Here is a 20,528-nt window from a genome sequence, read left to right as displayed (position 1 = left end):
CCGGGTGCCTGCCCGGGGCGGCCCCGCTGCTCTGCGGGCCCTCTGCCCGACATCCTGCCTGCTGCTGGGGCCGACGGACGGCACAGGAGCGCGGGGCTGTGTCCCTCGCCTGCCCGCCTTCCCCTCCGCGCCTGCCGGAGGGCAACGGACAGGTGAGTGCCTCTTTGCCGCACTTCTGCCCAGCCCGGCGCGGAGGGTGCCTCCGCTCCGTAGTCACCTGTCACTGCAGGAGCTGCTCATTTATCAAACTTTGCCTCCTGTCGCCTCCCGCACCCCCTGTCTTGCCTTTTGCGGGAGGGCGAGCGCTCGAGGTTAATTGGTTTTGCGCAGAGGGAAGCCGCGGGGGGCTGGAAAGGGGGGTCCCACTCTGCAGAGCACAGCTCAGCCTTGTCGGGAGAGGGGATTTGTCCGAGCCGCTCGGCTCTGCTGGCGCTCGGGGCCGCAGCCCGGGGCCCCTCTCCCCGCGCGAGTTGGCGGAGCGGAGGCGGCGCGGGTGCCCGGCGGAGCGAAGTTGGTTTCTGCCCTGCAGGGAGCCCGCGGGGCCCGTGCAACAGGCACCGTCCTGCGGAGGGAGGGCGGAGGGCGCCTCTCCCGCCGGCGTGGGGCTCCTGGCAGCCGCGAGCAGACGTGTGCCCTTTCAGGTAATCCCGCTTTGTTTCCAGCACCTCCAGGGGTTTGCCTTGCGGGAAGCCTGTGCCATGAGGCTGCTTGTGAGAGCCTGGCTGCAGCCCCCGGAGGCACGCCTCCTCTTAGGAAGGAGAGAAAGTTGCCGATGCTCCAGAGGGACGGGTACGGTGTTTCCACCCGGCTGCGCGGAAGATGCGCGCCGGGGCGCCGGGCGGCTTTGCCCGCCCGGGCGCTGCAGGTGGACGCGGTGCCCTGCAGTGTTAGCGTTACCTCTGGTCACACGCGTATTTTTTCTGCAATTGATCGTTGTTCTGTTTGTCACCGAGTATTGGAAAATTATCACATTCGAGGGGTATTCTGTCTCAATTACCAGAGAATGTATAAAAGTGTAATTGCTAAAATTATTCAATAGTGGCTAACAATTAAAAGATTATCCCAGTACTCTGCAGCTAGCAAGGAACAGACTGTACTAATTGGATAGTTAATGACATTTAAATGGGCAGGTTTTCTTAAAATAGGAAGCTCCACTCTTCTAAGGAGCTGAATAAAGTGTTAGAATGTTAAATAGTTATATTACAGTGATGGTAACACTTCTGCAAGAGCTTAAGGTGTTAGCTTGGCCAGCAGCACTGGGACAGCCTTTGCCCAGTTTTAGAGCATTAGTTAAGAGTAGGCTGGATTTTCATCACTTTTCCTTTAATAGTTAAATATAGCTAAATGGTGTAGAAATATGCGTGAAACAAACCAAAGGGGTGGCAATATTTTACATATTGTCCAGTGAAATCTGCTTCCATCTTCAACTGACATCATTTGACTGAATTGATAATTGAACTTGAATTTCATGCTACTAACCCCTTAATACTTGAATTCTGTGTCTCTTTGTGCCACTTAACTCTGATCAGAAAAAATTGCTGTTTAATATTGTGGAGACTGGATAAGGGATAGTGTAAAAACACTTTTCTCGTAATCCTTTTATAACTAAACAGCTAAGGTGTTTTGTTTTTTTGAATAATAATATTCCAGGTTAAATACTTCAGTAATGAAGTGATAAGTAAATCAACTTAGTGCAGCTAAACTGTATTTTCAGAACTCTTGGTTCTTCACGTTTCTCATGTTTCTTGCACAACTTGAAAATGTTCTATGAGAAACTCATACAATGACTGTATAAACTTGTTGCATTTTGTAAAAGTTTTCTTAATGTAATAAAGTTGGCATAACAAGAAGCAACACAGTGTAATCTTACGTTTGCGGTTGTTTTTATTTTTTTCTAGAGACAAAATGTTTTCCACTATCTTAATCAAAGACATATACTTAAGGAAAGTGCCAGAAATTGAATTTAATAAGAGATTAACTTCACAAATTAAATAGGATATTCTATATTAAGAGGTACTGTAGGGAATAGCACATAATTAAAATTGTAAAGTATGTCTGGACTTTTATATACCTATGCTTTATTCAGTCAATCATGAGTTTTTGTTACCAATATAGATTTGTGCTTCCTTTGAGGTATAAAAATGCATAAAGAAGCTCCTGAAATGCTGGCCTAAATACTAAAAGGGCTTGGAGTGTGTGTCTCCCAAGTCAGTGAAAATGGTGAGCTTCACAGAAGTTACATTCATAATTATGAAACTAATTTATTTTCTTCTTGTCTTGGGTGCTATAGCTGTCACTTAGAAATCTTTTTGTGTTGTATCCCAGCCTTGCTCTTTTCACTATTGTACATTTCTCAAAGACTTCCTTTATTCTTGCACACCAAAGTATTCAAACATATCTTATGAGTATTGCTGCTGACTTCTGAACCCGAATTCCAGTCAGTGCTGTCCAAATGAGTGTTTCTGAAAAATCATAACAATAGAACTTCTGGATTTTTCCTCAGTTCCTGTAAAAATGTTAGTTTAAATGAAGATGGTGTTTAATGTTAAAATTGGATTTCCTCCAGAACAAAAGTATGACTTTGCACGCAGGTGATAAATAGATAGCTGAATGTGTTTTCAGAGATTGACAAAACATTGATGTCTTGACATCTGGATTTGTTATGTGTCTTTAATAAAACAAAGTGTGTGAAAAAATGCTGTAGAGGGGTTTTTTTTGAGGGGGAAAACCCCACAACTCTGAGACAAAAGGGATATTAAAAAGTATTCTCCGTGACATTCTGGATAGTATAGTGCTGGGGGTGGGGGGGAGGTTATTTGTTTATTTTCTGCAGGTTGTATTAAAATGATACCAGCATATGATTTACAAGAAAATTAACTCTGCTTTTAAAATCCTTCTAGTGAAACACAGACATGTTTCTTCTGTATAACATGTAGATACTTTTCCCCGATCTTTCCCAGTTCTCTTTCTTTGAATCTATGCAAGAAGGTTCCCTAGCATTATTAAGCATATTCTTTTGTATTGCTTCCAATTTGTAGCACTTGAAATCTTTCTTTCACCCTACCATTTGTTATACTAATATTAAACTTACTGTCCTTGCTGTCCTTGCTACAATGGAAGTTCCTTTCTGCTCTTCAGACACTACCTAAAAAACGCATACTGGAGTTTTATACACATTTTCTAGAAATGTTGTGTTTACTAAACTGAAAATTCCAGATGGATGAACCTGAAAATTTTATACCTGGAAAATTCAGTTTTAACACTGAGGGAAAGGGAAAGAAGTCCGTAAATCCTGTCTAATTACCATACATTGTTTCTTAAATGAGGAATGTCAGCTTCTGGGCATGCCTCTATCATAACAGTAAAATACCCTATGGTTGACTTGGAAGCTACAGCTACAACTCATACCAGGTAAAACACATATTTAAGAAACAAGCAAAATGTTTGTTGATGCGTTGAGGTGAAGGGTCTGTGAAATTCAGAAATTCAGTATCAGAGAATATGTCTAGTGTAGTTAATAATAATAACAACAACAACAACAACAACCTGTGATGGATATTGAAATAAGAGTTCTGGAAGCCAATACTTATGGGGATTTTTAAAATATGTTTGCTTTACATATGCTGAGATTTTTTTTCTGTTTACTTCATTAAAAACAGCAATTGAAGTTATGAACTAAAACATTCTATAGGCTTAGGTGAGTCACAGTTTGCAAATTATCAGAATGACTAAAGCATTAAATTATGCTTTTATTTGTGCTATAAAGATAATTTCATACAAAACTTAAATTGCAGCTCTGTTAAGCCATGGACATGTTCTCACTTCTAAAATTGTATTCTTTTATTCAGGTCTGTAAATAAACCAAGCCTTACATGTGAACCCATTAATTCTGGACTATGATTTCAGGAATTTAATGATGGATAGCCAAGAACTAGGTTTTTTGAAGACTAGCATTTGATAAAATGCTAGTCTTCAAAAAAGAGGAAACTGTTCTTCATTTAACACATACATGCTCTGTTGCATACTTGAAAATGCTTATGTATGCTTTCTGTGTGGAAAACAGTGTTATTTAATTATCTTAGCAAGAGACACTATCTGCTTTACAAATTTCTTCAGAGATTTCATTTATCTAGCACCTTCTACCCCAAGTAACTTGGACTCCATCTATTAAAAAAATAAGACAGATTTTTCAAATATTGTTTTAAAACACAGGAAGTGTTTTCTATTTTAGCATGTAGAAAGATCTGCATGGAATATTTGCAAATACATTTCCTCTAGAAACTCAAATGGAGTCAAAGATAATTTAGTTTTGTTGATTCAGATTTTAACTGTGAAGTATTGCATGAAACCAATACTTGCTTGGGAGCGCTGGTGAAATCTAGAACTCTTGAGAATGTCTATTCTAATAGCTGCTAAATGTTCCAGTGTTAATTAGGCAGTAATGTAAATTGAATCAAATGTTACAACAGCGTAATGTTCTCCTGTTGATTAGAAGTTCTATGCCTAAGCAAACATGCTTTCAGCAAACAAGAATATTTTAACTTTGCCTGTTCAACGGGAAGCATTTCTGCAGAAATCCTAAATAGTGCCCTATAAGATGCCCAGAGAAATCTGATCATAATATTTCTATTTTAGCAATCTAATGAGAGCAGCATCTCTTTCTCTTCACGGAATGAATGCAAGGACAGTTTAAGGAAATCTGTGGAGTCACACACATGGTGGCTCTCTGCTACAGTCCTAGTCCGTACCAATACCTAAGACCAGCTGAAGCTTTTACTTCCTCCAAGGGTACAAGAAAGCAAGAATGGTGAGCTGTGTTCCAGAGTATGGCATTGTGATTGACAGATCTGCAGAGGGCAGATGGGCAGCCATCTCACTGTGTGTGATCTGGATCTCTATGGAATAGCTGGAGTAGGAGCAGTTTGAACACCAGGGGAAGTGGTCAAGTTGCTCTTCCCTCCAGATAGACGCCTACGCCTTGACAGTTCTGTGTGTGTAGGAGCCATCCTGTCTTTAAAGTGGTGTTAAAAATCAAATTGATTTCATCTCTGAAGAAATACACGGTGGCACATCAATCTGGCTGAGTTACCCTGTTCTCCTTAGGACAGGGAAACACTGAGATGTAGCCTTAATGATGTTCAAAAGAACTTCAGCTGTTTCCAAGGGCAGGGAGCAGGGCGCAGTCAGGAGAAGACAGCCAGCCAGAAAGGGATTGAGGGTGTGTTTATCCACTTTTGAAGCAAGTTGGGTGAGGAAGAAAGTATGAAGTATGTGGTAATTGACAGTGGATGTTGCCCGTGGGTCATAGCAGCAGGGAAGCTTGTTGAAGTTTAGACTGAAACACCACCAAATCAGCTCTGAAAGACATTATTCCACTATATGGTAGACTGACCATTATCTATATGATTTCAGATTAAATAATTTGAACTGTTAGCAAAATTATCAGAAATTGCACTGATTTATGAGTGAGAAAACCCATTCAAAACTTGTTCCTGCAGATACTGCATGCATGTTTAATCTGATGATGAGGTCTGCTTCTATTTTTAGGATTACAACTTGATATAACAGGAGATCTGAAGCATAATCTTAGTGGAACCAAAGTCTGTTTCATGCTTTTCTTTTTGGAAAAAATCCTGTTTTCATTTTGGTGGATGTCTGCAGTAAGTCCCACCTCAGCAACCATATGAAATACTGTTTCAGTTACATGCTAACCCCTGTAAATCATTGGGGTATAGCTTGTTCTTGGACAGCAGAGATTACTAGCCCTAATTTTAGACTAAAATAAAGGTATGTATTCAAGGAACATACAAGTCCTACCACCATAATTTTTAAGTATTTCTAACTATTTCCTACAGTGAAAGGGGTAAAATAGATGGATGAGAATTGAAATGGACTAGCTGATGGTCTAAGGGGAAATCAAGCTTTGAAGTTAAGAGGCGGTAGTCAGTAGAGATTCATACTATTTTTTTTAATTTCAGCAAATCTGCTCATTTAGGGCGCAGGCACAGGGTAGTCTGTGAATTAGGTACCATGGGTAAGAAGGTACTGTCCATTCACTTAAAAGATACTGCTAATTTAATTGGATTTTTAGCTACCTTTCAGACTAAACTGCAAATGTATTCCTATTCCATTTCAGTAGGAAGTAAAATATGTTCATTTGCAGCTGCAAAACTAATTAATTTTACTTCACTTTGCAAGAGATTTACTGTGGCTTATGTGGCCCTGGGAAAAAGAATTGTAGATTGTTGTAAAGTGTTCAAGAATGAAGATTTTACTTTATATTTTTCTTAAAGACTGACTAGTTAGGGTTGACTTTAGCAATAACTAGGATTAGCTGCGCTGAGGCTAGAATAAGGGTCAGGTGTTACCACCCTTCCTTAGGCTCACTACTGAATACTTGTAATTTAGTATTTTCTCAGACATGCTTTCTGATTTGTTGTGCAGAAAAGTGGGGAAGAAATTAGAGAATGAGAAGAGATTGCATGAGACTGATTGGCAAACTAGCACCAGCTGTTAAAACAATCAAGGGAGAAGACAAGTAGTTATTCTTTAGCAGGAAGTGAAGGAGTGAGGATTGGATTTAACCTAAAGAAGAAAAGGAGGAGTGCTAAGAAGAGAGCAGAGAATGCTTTAAAATACCACCTTGGCAGGTCTTGGGGCAAAGAGGTTAGTCACCAAGGGAAGGGAGTGGGTGGAAAGTTTGGATTTCTTTTTAAAAATTATTTTCATTAAAAAATCCTACATACGTTTGGTATGAAGATTGTCTCTTGAAGACCTTGTCATAACCTTCTAGAGGACATGCAATGAATGTCCTAAACAATATGAGGCTTCTTTAAGTTTTAGCTAGGTGGGGGAGAGCTACTCTTTAGATGCACAGTTTACCTTATGCTGCTATGTGGGTTTTGTGTTCTTGGAGAAGAGCTTTTAGTAATTTCTACAATTTTCTGGCCTTGTTACTTTTTTAAAGTCTTTCATTCTACTGTCTTTTTCTCTGTCTGTTTTCTTTACCCTGCGACTGAAGAACCTGAGCATCAGAAGATAAAACTGACCTAAACTGAAAACTCCCTGAACCAGTAGAATTGACTGGTGCTGTGATCACACTCAATTTCACACTGCTGCTAGTGTCATGTAGAGTAATATTGTGAATGATTCTGTCAACTTTTGGTTCAGCTACTAGTTGTCATAATCGTAGAGTTACAGAGAGAGTATCTATCTTTAGGCAGTGAATGAGAAATTTATTAGTGAAAGGAAAACTGGTATTTTCCCAAAGCTTTTTTCCTCATTATAAAATTTTCAAATGGAATGTTTTCTTTTCCTGACTGAATATTTGCATCTCATTTTCAAAAACTGTACGTGGCATTTGAAACCTTGATTCTATATGTATTTTTCTTGATAGAAAATTTAAGTTCTTCAAATTATTTGGCTGTTTATTTCTGTTCTCTAACAGCCTTTTCAGTTGAATTAGAGGACTATGCACACAACCAACTGATCTAAAATTAGTAATTCTGATATTCAAAAAAACAAAAAAAATCCAAAAAATCCCTGAAACATTTTCAACCACATTGAATTACCTCAATGCCTCCAGTTAGTTTTGCTTGTGCGAATTAGGGGTGGAGATGGAATCTACTTTAGCCACCATTGTCATTAGAAGAAAGATTTGTGGAACTCCTGCCTCATGCTTGGTGTCATTCATATTCTGTAATCAGAAGGTTTTGTGATAGTTTCATCATTATTTTTTTTTATCTGCTGTGTTCTTCCAGAAAACTTAGAGACTTAGTTTGAGAGCAGGACAGGATTCTTGTTCTATATGGCATGTGCATTTAATGAGTACAGATTCTGCTATATCCTTGTGTTGGACATAAGATTCCCCTGTCTTGTCAAAATGTATGCATTTATGTAAGTAGCAATCTAATAAAACATGTGACAATATTTTTTGCTGTTTGGAACCTTAGAAAATGTAGTTAACATTTAAGCTTTCTCACTTTTATCTTAGGTTTGGGTTTTGGTTTTTTTTTTCCCACTCACGCATGCACCATTCTACCACCTGTTTTGTATGTGAAATTTTATGGCTTTCAAATCACTGAGGATCCTATTTGCTGTTTATGTATAAATAAGTTGGTATAGAGTAAGCAGTGTGCAGCTAGCTATTGTAATTTTTTGCTACAGAAATTTTCTATTGCTGCTTTTCTTTACTAGAATTACTTTTCTCCAGCCAGCCAACAGGTCTTCCCTCTTGGTCTTCTGTTTTGGTTGCACCTGTTTCTCAGGTGTGACTGTATTCCTGCTTTTGTTGTATCTATCTGCATTTATAACTTGTAATTTAATTCACTGTGGTCAACCCTGAGTGCTGCATCCTGATCTTTGTAAGTTGAATGGCTGTCTTTTTTTCTGAGCCTTTCTCTGACTGTGTCATTGCCCTTAACCTCCCCATAGAAATACTCCTAAGTTGGTATTTCGGGAGCCAAATCTGAGTCTCAGGCAATATTTTTTGTGAATAACCTGTAAATCTGGAACAAGATTTATTGTGAAACCTGTGTGGCAGCTCTTCTTTCTTAAGTTTCTCGTAGAAGGAATAAATCATGAGGAAAAGATGAGGAAACTAGATGCTGTTTTTCAGATTAAAATACTGTCTATTGACCGAAATTGTTTCTTCATTATGTTTCTTAGATGATGTTTTTCAGATTAAAATACTGTCTATTGACCAAAATTGTTTCTTCATTTCTTTATGATCTGTTTAAGAGGATGCAATACTTAGCAGTTACACTTTCTCAGAATAACACCTATAAGCCTATTCCTCTTTATTTTTTTTTTGCCTGAAAGCCAGTTTGAAGCCAGTAAAGAGTGTTAGTCACATAAAACACTTGTCAGCTTACCTAGGAAAGATGCACACTGGGTGCATAGGTATAAGACGCTATTTCATCACTGTCATGGTAATTCATCTCAATCTTTCTTTTGGGAGGCCACTTCTAGGTTTAATGTCAATTTGCATTTCAGTGAATACCTTGTTTCTATTTCTTCACTGCAGTGAAGATATCCTTGTTTATTATATGACAGCGTTTTTGAAATGCCTATCATGTTTGTAAAATATCTACAGTGACAAAACACACACAGTAAAATGTAAGCTACAGAAAATAATATTGCATACTGAACCTCCAGTAGTTTCAAAGGAGAAACAAACAAAGTTGACAACGACAAAAAAAAAAAACCAAAAAAAACAAACCTTCCTGAAGTTATTCTGCATTTTCCTAACGTTCCTTCTGTACTCTGAGATGGTGAATAAATGTCTTTACGTGTTTAACGCTTGCCAAGTGTGGATGCTGAGGAGACTCACAATAGAAGTTTAAATGTCAGTAGGAATGTTTATTGTTGGAAAGCCCTCAATAACCACAGTAGAAACACTGCTAAATGGGGGGAAAATACGTGTCATAAGCAAGGTGTTTCTGGAATTAGACAATCAAGCCACTATCATGAACTTTTACAGAACAAAGCAAAAGCTTTTATCTTTGTGCCATCCTCTGTGAAGAGGTAATACCAAACCTGACTAAATTCTGCATTTACTGTCTTCTAAGGGGTTGTACTATGTAATGTGTGGAATTAATGTATTGTATTATACCTCCAATTCCTCAAAATCAATAATCAGTCTTTTACATTATAATAATTTTTTTGCAGGGAAGTACAAGGATAGTGCAACACTGCAAAGTAAAAATTGCATGTACTTTTGTGTGATTTTTCTTCTGCAGGAACTCTCTGGTCCTCAGAACTAGCAAAAGCTGTCAAGTATACTGCATATTGTAGATATTACAGTGGTAGGTTCTCTTTATTTAATATTTTACTATTGTCACTGCTGTTAAAGTGGCTAAACACAAGTAGGTTTTAATGAGAAATTAATGTTAATTGATTACATTGTTTTATTTACAGGATTTGAGGACTGACTATGTATGACATGTATTTTGGCTAGGACTGCTAAGGAAAACCGTTGAAAATCTAATTTTCTTCATGTTTTACATAGTTTTCAAATACCTTATTCTTTTCAGTTTCTTTCTCAAGAGTTTTCTCCATTAAGCCATCTGTAGTTAAAAGAAATACCACTTTTACTCTGGGTATGTAATCCTTCACTTCTAATAGTATCTCATTATTAAACGAAATCATATCCAGTACATAAAAAGCCTCTTTAAAAAGAAAAAAAGTTATTTATATGCACATATTTTCTTAGCACGTTGAGCCTGAAATCCACTATGAAAATGCTGAATGCAAAACGACACCAGACTGGAAGCTAAAGTTTTAGTTTTCTGCTGGACCAGTAGTTTTCTTTCATTATTTTAATCTTGTGAAAGTTTTTGTTCAATTTTTTTTTCCACACAGTCCCTGAAGTTATTAGAATATTAATAAATAAAAGACATAAAGTTGTTCTTTAAGTGGATTTTTTTTTGTAAGTGGATTTAAATTTTCAAACCTTTGTTAATGTTTCAAGGTAACAAGTTTTAGATTCAATTATCAGTCTCTCTTATTGTCCTATCTATCCTCCATATTTTAATTTCTTGTAATATAGTTGGTAAAAATTCAAATAATTTATAATTAATTTAAATGGGTGAGGAGTATAACTTTTAATTTTTTAAATTGTTTATTTTTTATTTAAAGTTATCAACATTTAGTATGTTAATTTCTCATTACTTCAGTGAATTTTGCATCTTCATTAACATGAAGTCTTCGTGGCTAAAGTGCATATGTAGCTGGTGAGAAAAATACTGCCAGTGGATTTCAGATTCAAGTAATTTTATTTCCAGTGCCCTCCTTTGGGGGACAAGGGGAGAGTGGAGAGATTTAACTTTTGGACAGAATGTGAAAATCTGTGTGAAGAATTTTATCCTTACTTAACTTTCTTTCTATTTTTTGATGATTTGATATAGAGTAGGCCAGTGGAAGCCTCATTCTCTTTTACTGTGCATTAAAAGAGCAAAATGTAACCTTTGTCACTAGCTCTGGAGAGGTCTCATACAAAGTAATTTTCTGCTAAATTGAAAGCTTCTCATAGTCAATAATCACTTTATGTAATAGACATATATCTTACCTTGTAGCTAAATTATCATATAAAGGTGCTTTATTGTAAGGAATTTTCTTAGGTTGGCCAGTTACTTGGTTGAAATCCAGCAATGTGGTGAATCAATTTCTTGATATATATGTAGACAGGTGATGACTGGCTCTATAGTCCTCTCAGTCTGTCACTGATATTTTCTCTATGGATTAATGGTAAACTTGTTACTACACAGGGTTGGGAAGCCAATTGAATCTGCTTTACAATCTAAATAGCTTTTTCTCTTGTTTATCAGGTACCCTTTATTGCTTTATTATAATGTCATTTTTAATGCTGATTTACAAGATATTTTTTTCTTCCTGACTGTCCTTACTCTCCTCATTCAATAGTGTGCTGAAGCCAGTGTCCAAATGACATTAAAGATGCTCTTTAATAAATGTATATTTGTCACTGACTGCTTTTGTTGTGTATGGTTAGGATTTTTCTGAATATACCAAGTATGGTCAGGCATGCATTTTAATTCAGGGAAATTGAGCAGTCCAATCTAGTCTGCCAGGTTAGAGCACTTCAGCTCTCTGTGCTTCATGGAGAAATTGTTTTTTGAGGTCTGGTCAGAAGACTTGCTGCTCCTTGAGTGGCTGCAGCAAGGTGGTGAAGAGAAAATGTCAGGTGTACAGTGTTTAGTCTGAGTGTCACACCTCTTTAGGGTTTGGGAGAATGACTCAGGGCTGTAAATTTCAAATGTCTTTTCATTCATCAACCAGAAATCTCATGTTGTTCTTATAGGAGTAAATGCCTATGAGAGGTGCTTCTTCTCCTTAAAAGGACAGTAATAGTGATTGCAGGCATTTCTTAGTGCTTAGGGTTGTGCAGATGGGGAAACACTGATGCCTCTGTCTGCCATCTTTAATTAATAACTCCTGTATCCTACAGAAAGAGCAGGTTAGTGTTTTTACAGCACAACAAGTAATTTTGAGGGAGAAATAACCAAGAAATAACCACTCTAAAATGCAGTGAATATGAGAGGATGTCTTGGATGCACCACTGGATTGCTTTTGCTTCTTTTTTTTTTCATTATATAGCTAACAGATAAATTCTGTGAGTAGGAACTAGAATCCAGGTTTCAACTCAGTAAAATTTCAAAGCTGTTGATTGCTAAGGTTGTAGACACGCAGGCATTCAATGTCAGAGCTGGATATAAAAGCTCTAGCATTTAGGCATTGTTAGTAAATGTCAACTATTGTACTTGAAGAATGATAGCTTCAGAAATAAGTGTAGTGAAGTGTATAAGCCACCTTTCTATTATCACAATATTCTAACATGCGTTACAAAAACAGAATGTATTTTTTTATTTAATGTGTCAGGGGGACTCACGGTTATAATTTGACTGGCAGAGAACTTTGTCAGAAACTTGACAGGAGCTCTAGGGTTCAAGCAAATCTATCTTACTAGGAAAAACATTGTGGAAAGGTTCTGTATTGTTTTATTGCCAAATGATAATGTTTAGCAATCTGCTTGTAAAAAAAAGAAAATTAAGACTGTTGGGAACCCGTATACTAGCAGTCCTACCAAAGACCTCTAAGTAATCACTTAAATTGCTTTAAAAAAAGATACTGAAAAGGTGTAAATCTAAACTCTGTGGTGCTAATGTGTGTCCCTCATACTCACGCAGCAAGTAATAAATGCCTTCTGTATTTCAAAAATGTGGGGGTAAAAATATATGTCCAGTCAGTTCTCAGTCATGGCACATAAAGTGAAGTATCTTGCCCAATTTAATATGATCATTTGCTCTGTTACATTTCTGTGTGCTTTAGCTTCAAATAGAAAACAGGGTTTTTGCTTAATTACCAGATGAAGAAAGAGGTTGAGTTTATAAGCCATAACAAAAGTGCTAAGTACTGTTTATTTCTCTTTATAACAATAAGGGGCTGAACTGTGGTTTTTAAGATGAATGAGTATAGTCTGTAAAATTCATCTGTCTTAATATGGGTGAATGTGTGTGAAGTAAAATTATGACTTGCTTTTTTGTAGGAAGGAGGTATTAAAGGAGGTTTCTGAGGCAATAATGTGCTATAACCAGCATTATAACTATACATAAGCACAGTGGTAAAGGATTTTAAAGAATCAAACTTGGAAGTCTAGAAAAGGGTTTCCTCTTTGTGATTCAGGTAAAGCACTTTTCCTACACAAAAATTACTCTTTGCAGAAGGGTTTAGTCCAGGAAAAAATACTTTGAAATGCAGAAAGTCTTAAGATGTTACCACATCTGAAGTGGAAGTGTGCCAGCCAGTTTATTAGAAGGTAGTATAAGTGTTTCACAAAGGACAGGTAAGAACTGAAGAGATAGCATAATGATTATTCCCTATAATCAATATAAAGATCTATCCTGGATAACAGTGAGACTGGTTACTACCCAGAGCTGCCTGCTGCACTTTGTCTGAAGGGTGGCTTTTTCAGAAGAATTTCAAAAGTGCTCCCAAGGTCTCTTTCACAGGCTAGCTGAGAGTTTCAATAAGCAGAAAATGTAAGTGAAGTTCTTACATTATGGGAGGAAAACATTGAGTTTGTAATAAAGAAGAATCCAAGTTACAGACCTACAGTTGTGGGAAATCCTGATATACATATTGTCTCTTGCTTTGGAACAGCCAGAGTATGTGTGAATCAAAACTCAGCTGTTATATTGCTAGGTTTATCTTTGATATAAATTTGTACGTAGTATGGCAGTATTTGTAGTAAATAACACCAAGGGCATGAGGAACTAGAGTAAGCAAGTTTTTTGTTTCAATATAGCTGCTATTTTACAATAGTTGCTGCACATCTGTTGTTCAAATGCCTAAATATATTAATGTATTAATACACAATAATACTATGTGGTAATAATGACAGCAATTACGTAATTGACATTTTGCACTTGAAATACATAAAGATGGCTTATTGGAAAGCATGATGTCAAACATGAGTAGATTTTTTTGTCTGAAATATTATTGTATGTTAGGTTTGAATTCTGGCATGCCACTTAAGTGTCAAACTGTTTTTTCATTTTATCTGAATATCCTAATAGTAGTTTTAATGGATCTCTAAATTATTAGCAGGGTCTACAAATTTTGTTTGTGCATATAGTTTTACTGTTTGAATGAAAGCCACTCAAAGTACCTCTGAAAATTGGTGTATTACAAAACCTTGTCCCATCTAGCATCATGTCTATAAACATTTTGGGATGCTCCTCGGAGCAGAAGTCTACAGCTCAGCAGAGCACAAGGAATTTAAAGGGTGGGGGCAAAAGAAGGACTGCAGTTTTAGTTGCTAATTTTTTTGGGTTCTGTGTGCATCAGTGGTGAACTTGAGTGAATACTGGAGAAGTTCAAAACAAGATAAACTTGTACTAAAAGTGTACCCTAGCCTGCTAATACTGCTGAACCAGTCATGAAAACTGAAAAAGATAAGAAAAACTTTGCTGGCTACCACTGTCTCCACTAGCTCTCAAAGTTGGTTTTATTTTGGTGGGGGAAGTTTTCTAGAAATTCAATGCTTCTGACTGTATAGTCAGTGGGCACTGGGTGATCCTTGCATAAAGCCAACTTGAATGTTTCCTATGAAAAACTGCCACTGTACTAGTGGTAAGAAGTCAGTTTGCTGCAGCTGCTGCCTCCTACAATTTATTTTCATAAATCTGTAAAGCAGAGTGGAGTGATCCAATTCTTTTTCCTGATACCATGTGGCTTTGCTGGCCAAGTTCAGGAGGAAGATACTATAACTCCTTTCTGTCAGAAACATCCAGAGTATGCACACTTAATCCACTGCTGTGAGAAACTGGAGTAACTCTTTGCTCAGAGATTGTAATCAGTATGGACTACAAAAATGTTCCTTCTTTTCTAGGTCTTCAGGAATGTAGATGTCAGATTTTTGAGAGTTGTGTATTAGGGTCATTAGAGGAAGGCTTGAAAAAGATAGCTTGCTCATCCAGTCCTGATTCTCTTAGCAATTAAAAAGGAAAAAACATCCTGGTCCTAAAAAACTGAGATAATTTCTTAGCTTTGATGGGATCCAAATTAATAGTAAAGTCCCAGCTAGTTATTGAAAGGTCACAGCTCTAAAACCTCTGCTGTTTAGCAGCACTGTTACAACTTGTAGAGAGTTGGTTTATAGGAAGAGTTGCTTATTTTGAGTAAGATAGAAAACCAAAAATGTTAATTATATATGAAAATTATTTTTTTAAAAACAAGTAACCCTGCGACCCTAGAGAAGAATTTGAAACTGTGCTTCTGAAGAGGCAAGTTTTAAATTTTTCAAGGAAATATCATACAAAAGGAGAAAGGAATTTGACACAATTAAGTATGGACATGCACCGATTTATTTGGAAATGGAAATTAATTGAAAATTTGTTTAAACAATACTGTTTGGAATGCAAAACAAGAACACACCTTGGCAAACGTATATGTGACCTACCTCAATAATTTTGTTGATTTTAGTTGGCATTCTGAAAAGCATTACCTGCTTGATTATATTTTTCTTTTAAAGGTAGAAATTAGAAAAAGTGAAGTGTTCTTTCTTTTGAGAATGGTTGCTACTGCTTTTATTTTTTAAGTGAACAGGAGGAATTCTATAAATACACCAGGAGCAAGCTATACTGGTAGGCAGATTTTAAGGGCTACTTGATTGAAACACTACGTGCTCTGGGGGATAAGAGTTATAGATAGATATTATTTATCTGAAGTCTTGAAAGGAAAAATATAGTGAAACTTCTGCATAGTTCTGTAGTTAAATATAAGCAAGTTATTTTTATAAATTTAAGAAAAAAATATTTGCAACAATGCTGAAAAGAATACTCAGTGATTATAGTGTAGGCACACAGTTTGTGGTCAGTGGGGGTGGGGCTGTGGCCGAGCCTCATCCCCAAGGGGCTGCAGCTGTGAGCAGCAGGTGAGCAGCATTGACAGCAATGAGCCATGGAGTGCCCAGAGGCACTGACCAACCACCAAAGGGAGCACAGGGCACACAGGGGCAATGCATCAACATGAGGGTATAAAAGGCTGGGCTGAAGAACAAGAAGGGCAGACACTTGCAGCCTTCTGATGTGGAATGGTGTTACTGTGTATGGGGAGATGCCTGAAGCTCTCTGATGAGGTAGGGTGTTACTCTGTATGGGGGACTGCCTAAAGCCTTCTGAAATTGTATGGTGATACTCTGTGTGTCGTGGTCATCTCAACTGCGGCGTGTACTGCAGCATATGCTGTGCAATACAGTGATTCTTGAGAACTGCCAACTTGATTCTTCCAGATAGCTGCCTCTGCAATTACTGCTTTACCAATCAGCCATGCAGAAGTCTTGTTAGGGCTGGTGCCTGCAGTTTATCCCATTGAATACAGTCGTGGCTTCTCACATCATAGATAAAAGCAGAACATGAATAATTACAAAATAATCAGACATTTGTACAAAAGCTGTTTGATTATTACCTTACTCGTATATGAGGACATTCTCTGAGAGTTCTAAAACTTGTAGTTCATTTAAGCTGCTCGGATGTCTGGTAGCCTGTGCTGGAAAAATCAGTTGAAACTTTGGCATCTGCTAACATTGCTTATGTTTTACTAACTCAGAAATTGCCAAGGACATGCCTGTACTGACCTGTATGTATCAGTTTAGTCATTAGTAGCATCTAAGACTTTTTGTTATCCCTGCTGCTAATGTCATGTCCCAGGATTTCAGGAGAAATGAACAGGAGTATGGGAAAAATTCTAGCCCCACGAAAGATCTAACTTCTTTAAAGCTGGACTAATTTGTGATTGTTTTTCTCATATATTTTAGGTTCTCACAAAGAATTATCGAAACATAGAGATAGGAATTCCCATGGAGTTACATAATGGACTTAATATGGAGCAAAGCTGAACTGTTTTTATCTATTCATATTAAAGTTACAGCGGACTTCTGTAATTGTAGGATGTTTGAGTGTGGTAAACTAAGTGGCAGTTCCAGTGAATAATGTGTCACTATCTTCCATCTTAGTTATTTTCCTTCATCTTCTCCAGTTCTTCCTCTCCTTCATTCCTCTTTCTTCACCAGGTTTGGCTTGCTCAAACAAATGACAGTAAAGTTAGAAAAAATCAGAGGAAATAGTACTGTCTGTTTATTAGAAAGTGTCAATCCAGACATACAGGATTATTTTTCATGCATTCAGGCAGAAAGATCAATCAACAGTTGCCAGTTTTTGCTGCCATAGTGTTGTTTCCCCTCCAGATTCTATTCTGCTAAAACCACAAATGTATATTGTCTTTTTATTTTCTTTGTAGGAAGAAATAAAGTGTCTGGAATGCCATTAAAAGTTTCATGGGAACTTGGTAAAATATGTATTTTTTCAGAGAAGAGTATTGTTGCCTCGTTTTTATTTTTTTAATAAGTTAACTGAGTAGGAAGAAGACTTACTGGTTTATCCATTAAAGAAGAGATGTCACTTATGACAAATGATGGATATTTTTGTAAAGTAAAAGGGTTTAGGAAGCATACTGAAGTTTTTGGATTTTTTTTTTTTTTTTCTTAGTATACCTTGCAGGAATGAAACTTGTCTCCTTGAAAGAGAAAGACAGGTGACAAATTTGATCAGTCTTTTGTAGCTCTTTGTTCTGTTAAAAAGAATGGGAAATGCCTAATGTTTTCAGATTTTGATCCAAAGAAGAATGTCTGAGTTGTGAATTGACATGGCTCTTGCAAGTATTCATCCTAGACCTGCCTGATACAAAATCAAGATTCAACTCCTATGAAAGGTCAGTCTGTCTAAAGAGAGAAAACTGAAGAATGCAAAAATATGCAATAGGAGAAGCAACTGGAAAAGCTAAATGCTTCTCATACAGATAATTTAGAAAGCAAAATGCTGAATTGATTGAGAGTAAGGACTGTGTTAGAGCATTTGTTGCTGCTTGTAGGTAAAGCCAGGCTTGCTGAGCAGATGAAATGGCAATCATCATGTACCAGTAACAGTCCCACTTTCTCACTATGCCCTCCTGATTTATTCACCTTTCTTGCACCTCATCTTCCCACCCGCCTCCATCTAAATTCAGGAAATAGGAAGGAAAAGTGGAATTTAATTATGATTACAGATTTTGATCACAACAGTATTTATTCAAAAAGATTTACCAAATATCTTTTTTCACCCACTCAAAATGTCTGAAAGTGATGAACAAATACATTTTTATTCTTTCTGGTTTACAGTCTTGCAGATCTTTTGACATTGAGGCTTTTAACAAAACAGAAGAAAAAATTCCTCATATTTGTCTTTCTAACAGCAAAGATGGAATTCTATATACACTTAACTTTAAACTCATAAATATAGCTATATCTATTTAGTAAATGTCTGCAGGATTAGAGATGGTTAAAATGTGCAGTTTCAAGGGGAATGGTGATGGTAAATTAAATTTTGGCAGCAATGAAACCCTTTCACATTGTCTGTATGCAATGTGGTTGATATAGTATTTAGTCCTGCTTGGAAGATTTTTTTGTTACACTCAAGTCTGAATTATTTGTGGACAGCTTTGTTTTTAAACTCTTTTTCTTGGATGTATTGCCCATAATTTTGATAGATTTCTTAGTGTTTGAGGTTTTTTCGTTAAGGTAATTATTATACACAAAGGAACTTTGCATAGTATTCATTCTAATCTAAATAAGTACAAGCTAACATTGTACTAATAAGTACAGTCTTGTCTCTGTAGAACATTTTAAAAACATGTGCTGTATAGTCTTGGAAGTTTTGTTCTTCTGCCTTTGGGAGCAAATTGGGAAGTTCAGGCAGCAGAGCATCCTTTCTCAGAGGACACAGCAGGGCTTGATAATGTACTGTGAGCTGCAATTCTGTAGTGGCATCAGACTGCAGACTGGCAGCACTCTCTTGGGTGCAAGTGCTGAGGTTGCAAGGCTTTCCCAGTGAAGTGGTTGATATCTTTAGAAGGTGTGTTTGATTTTGAAGGGCATTTTATTTTTCTTTAAAGATGAAAGCGATTTTGACTTTTCTAATGCATAGTTATGACTGTATTTTAACAGCAAATAGAATTAGTACTCTGAGAGATTTATTGTTTGAACCTAACTAAGTTCATCATGATTGCAATGTAATTTGCAGTATAACCCAGTATAACTGTAATAACACAGTATTTTTTTGTTGCTATTAGAACAGGCTGCCTGTTTTCTATTAATATGAATTGAGACCAAAGTCAGAAAATTTTGACTGAAAATATTCTGTCATTTTGGGGATTTTTTTTTATGTGCTTAAGCTATCCTATAGGCAGGCTTTATTAAGAATTGAAAGACAAGTGGAAATTTCTGTTAATGTTTCAATATTATCTTAATTATTCTCTAAATGTAAGGGATCTTGTAGGTGGGAAAGACAAGGAAAAATTATTTAAGTTGCAAATAGTTTGTTACACACATCTGATAATAAGTATGTAATATATTTTATAAATACTTTAATAAATAATTTTATTTGCAATGTAAGAAATTCCAGTGACTGACACATGATTGGACATTTATAAACTAGGTAATCAAATCAGAGTGTCCTAGAAAGCAGTGCACTTGATTGCTTTTTTTACCGTAGCTGAGACAAAGAAAAATTATTTTTTCATAAATTTTACAAGAATTTTTTTTGTTCTTTAATATCCTAGGTCATGTTAGCTCATTACTGTTTACAAAATGCTTGAGTTTAGGGGGAAAAACACTCCAACCCTTACATTTACCTTGTCATTTTTTCTTAAATTATATTCTTCTGTATTAGGCACATCATTTTTCATCATGCTTGTTTTGTAATGTGACAGCAGGGCTAGTGATTCTGTATTGGTGGCATCAGGCTTTAAACCAGGTCTTCAGCAGTTGGGTTTTATTTTCGGCAAGTATTTGTTGCTTTAGAAAACTTTTCTCTTTCACAAGATAATATCTACATAATATAATATTTTTTCTTATACATATTCCTTTTTATTTCTTTATTCTCTGTGAAGCAAAAACACTTCGAAATAGAGAACTGCTGTTGTTGTTGGGTGAGATTTGTTTTGTTTTATTTGGTTGGGTTTAGGGTAGTTTTGTGTGTGTTTTGGTTTGGTTTTTTAGGGGGGTGTTGAATAAAATGAAGAGAAACAGTGTTCTGGCTTTTCAAAGCTTGGTGAAAAAATATTTATAATATTTACTGTTAATGTTTGTGTGGCAACTACTCAAAAGAGCAGCAAAGCATAAGAGAAATTAAGATTAAGAGAATAAATGAAGCATTTATTGAATAAAAATTCATTAGAAGAAATCAGAATGTGGTCTAGTAAGTACTGGTTGCAATGTTAACAGCTAGGACTTAATGTATTAAAATCTGAGGATGAGAAACCAATTTTCTGATATTTAAAACATTTTTCTACTATTTTAGAACCAGATAGTTACTGAGTGTTTCTTTTTCTTTTTGCTACCCTGGAAATTAAGACATTCTCATTACAGCTATATTAAGCTTCTCTGTTTCTTTGTATGTGAAAATCCTAAATAGAGA

General features: G+C 36.6%; 1 long non-coding RNA gene across 1 annotated transcript in view; it reads left to right on the top strand.

Moving 5' to 3' along the window:
- The first annotated feature begins 9 nt into the window (after positions 1-9).
- The window catches only part of LOC115948875, a 558,433-nt gene continuing 537,914 nt past the window's right edge, over positions 10-20,528 (top strand). Inside the window, exon 1 of the long non-coding RNA XR_004082643.1 lies at positions 10-152. This is a non-coding gene — a long non-coding RNA (uncharacterized LOC115948875). The remainder of the gene's footprint in view (positions 153-20,528) is intronic.

The sequence above is a fragment of the Geospiza fortis genome, unplaced genomic scaffold (assembly GCF_000277835.1).
Source record: "Geospiza fortis unplaced genomic scaffold, GeoFor_1.0 scaffold40, whole genome shotgun sequence".
NCBI classification, from domain to species: domain Eukaryota; kingdom Metazoa; phylum Chordata; class Aves; order Passeriformes; family Thraupidae; genus Geospiza; species Geospiza fortis.
The sequence above is the reverse complement of the archived record's forward strand: the minus strand, read 5'-3'. Positions and strand labels throughout refer to the sequence as shown.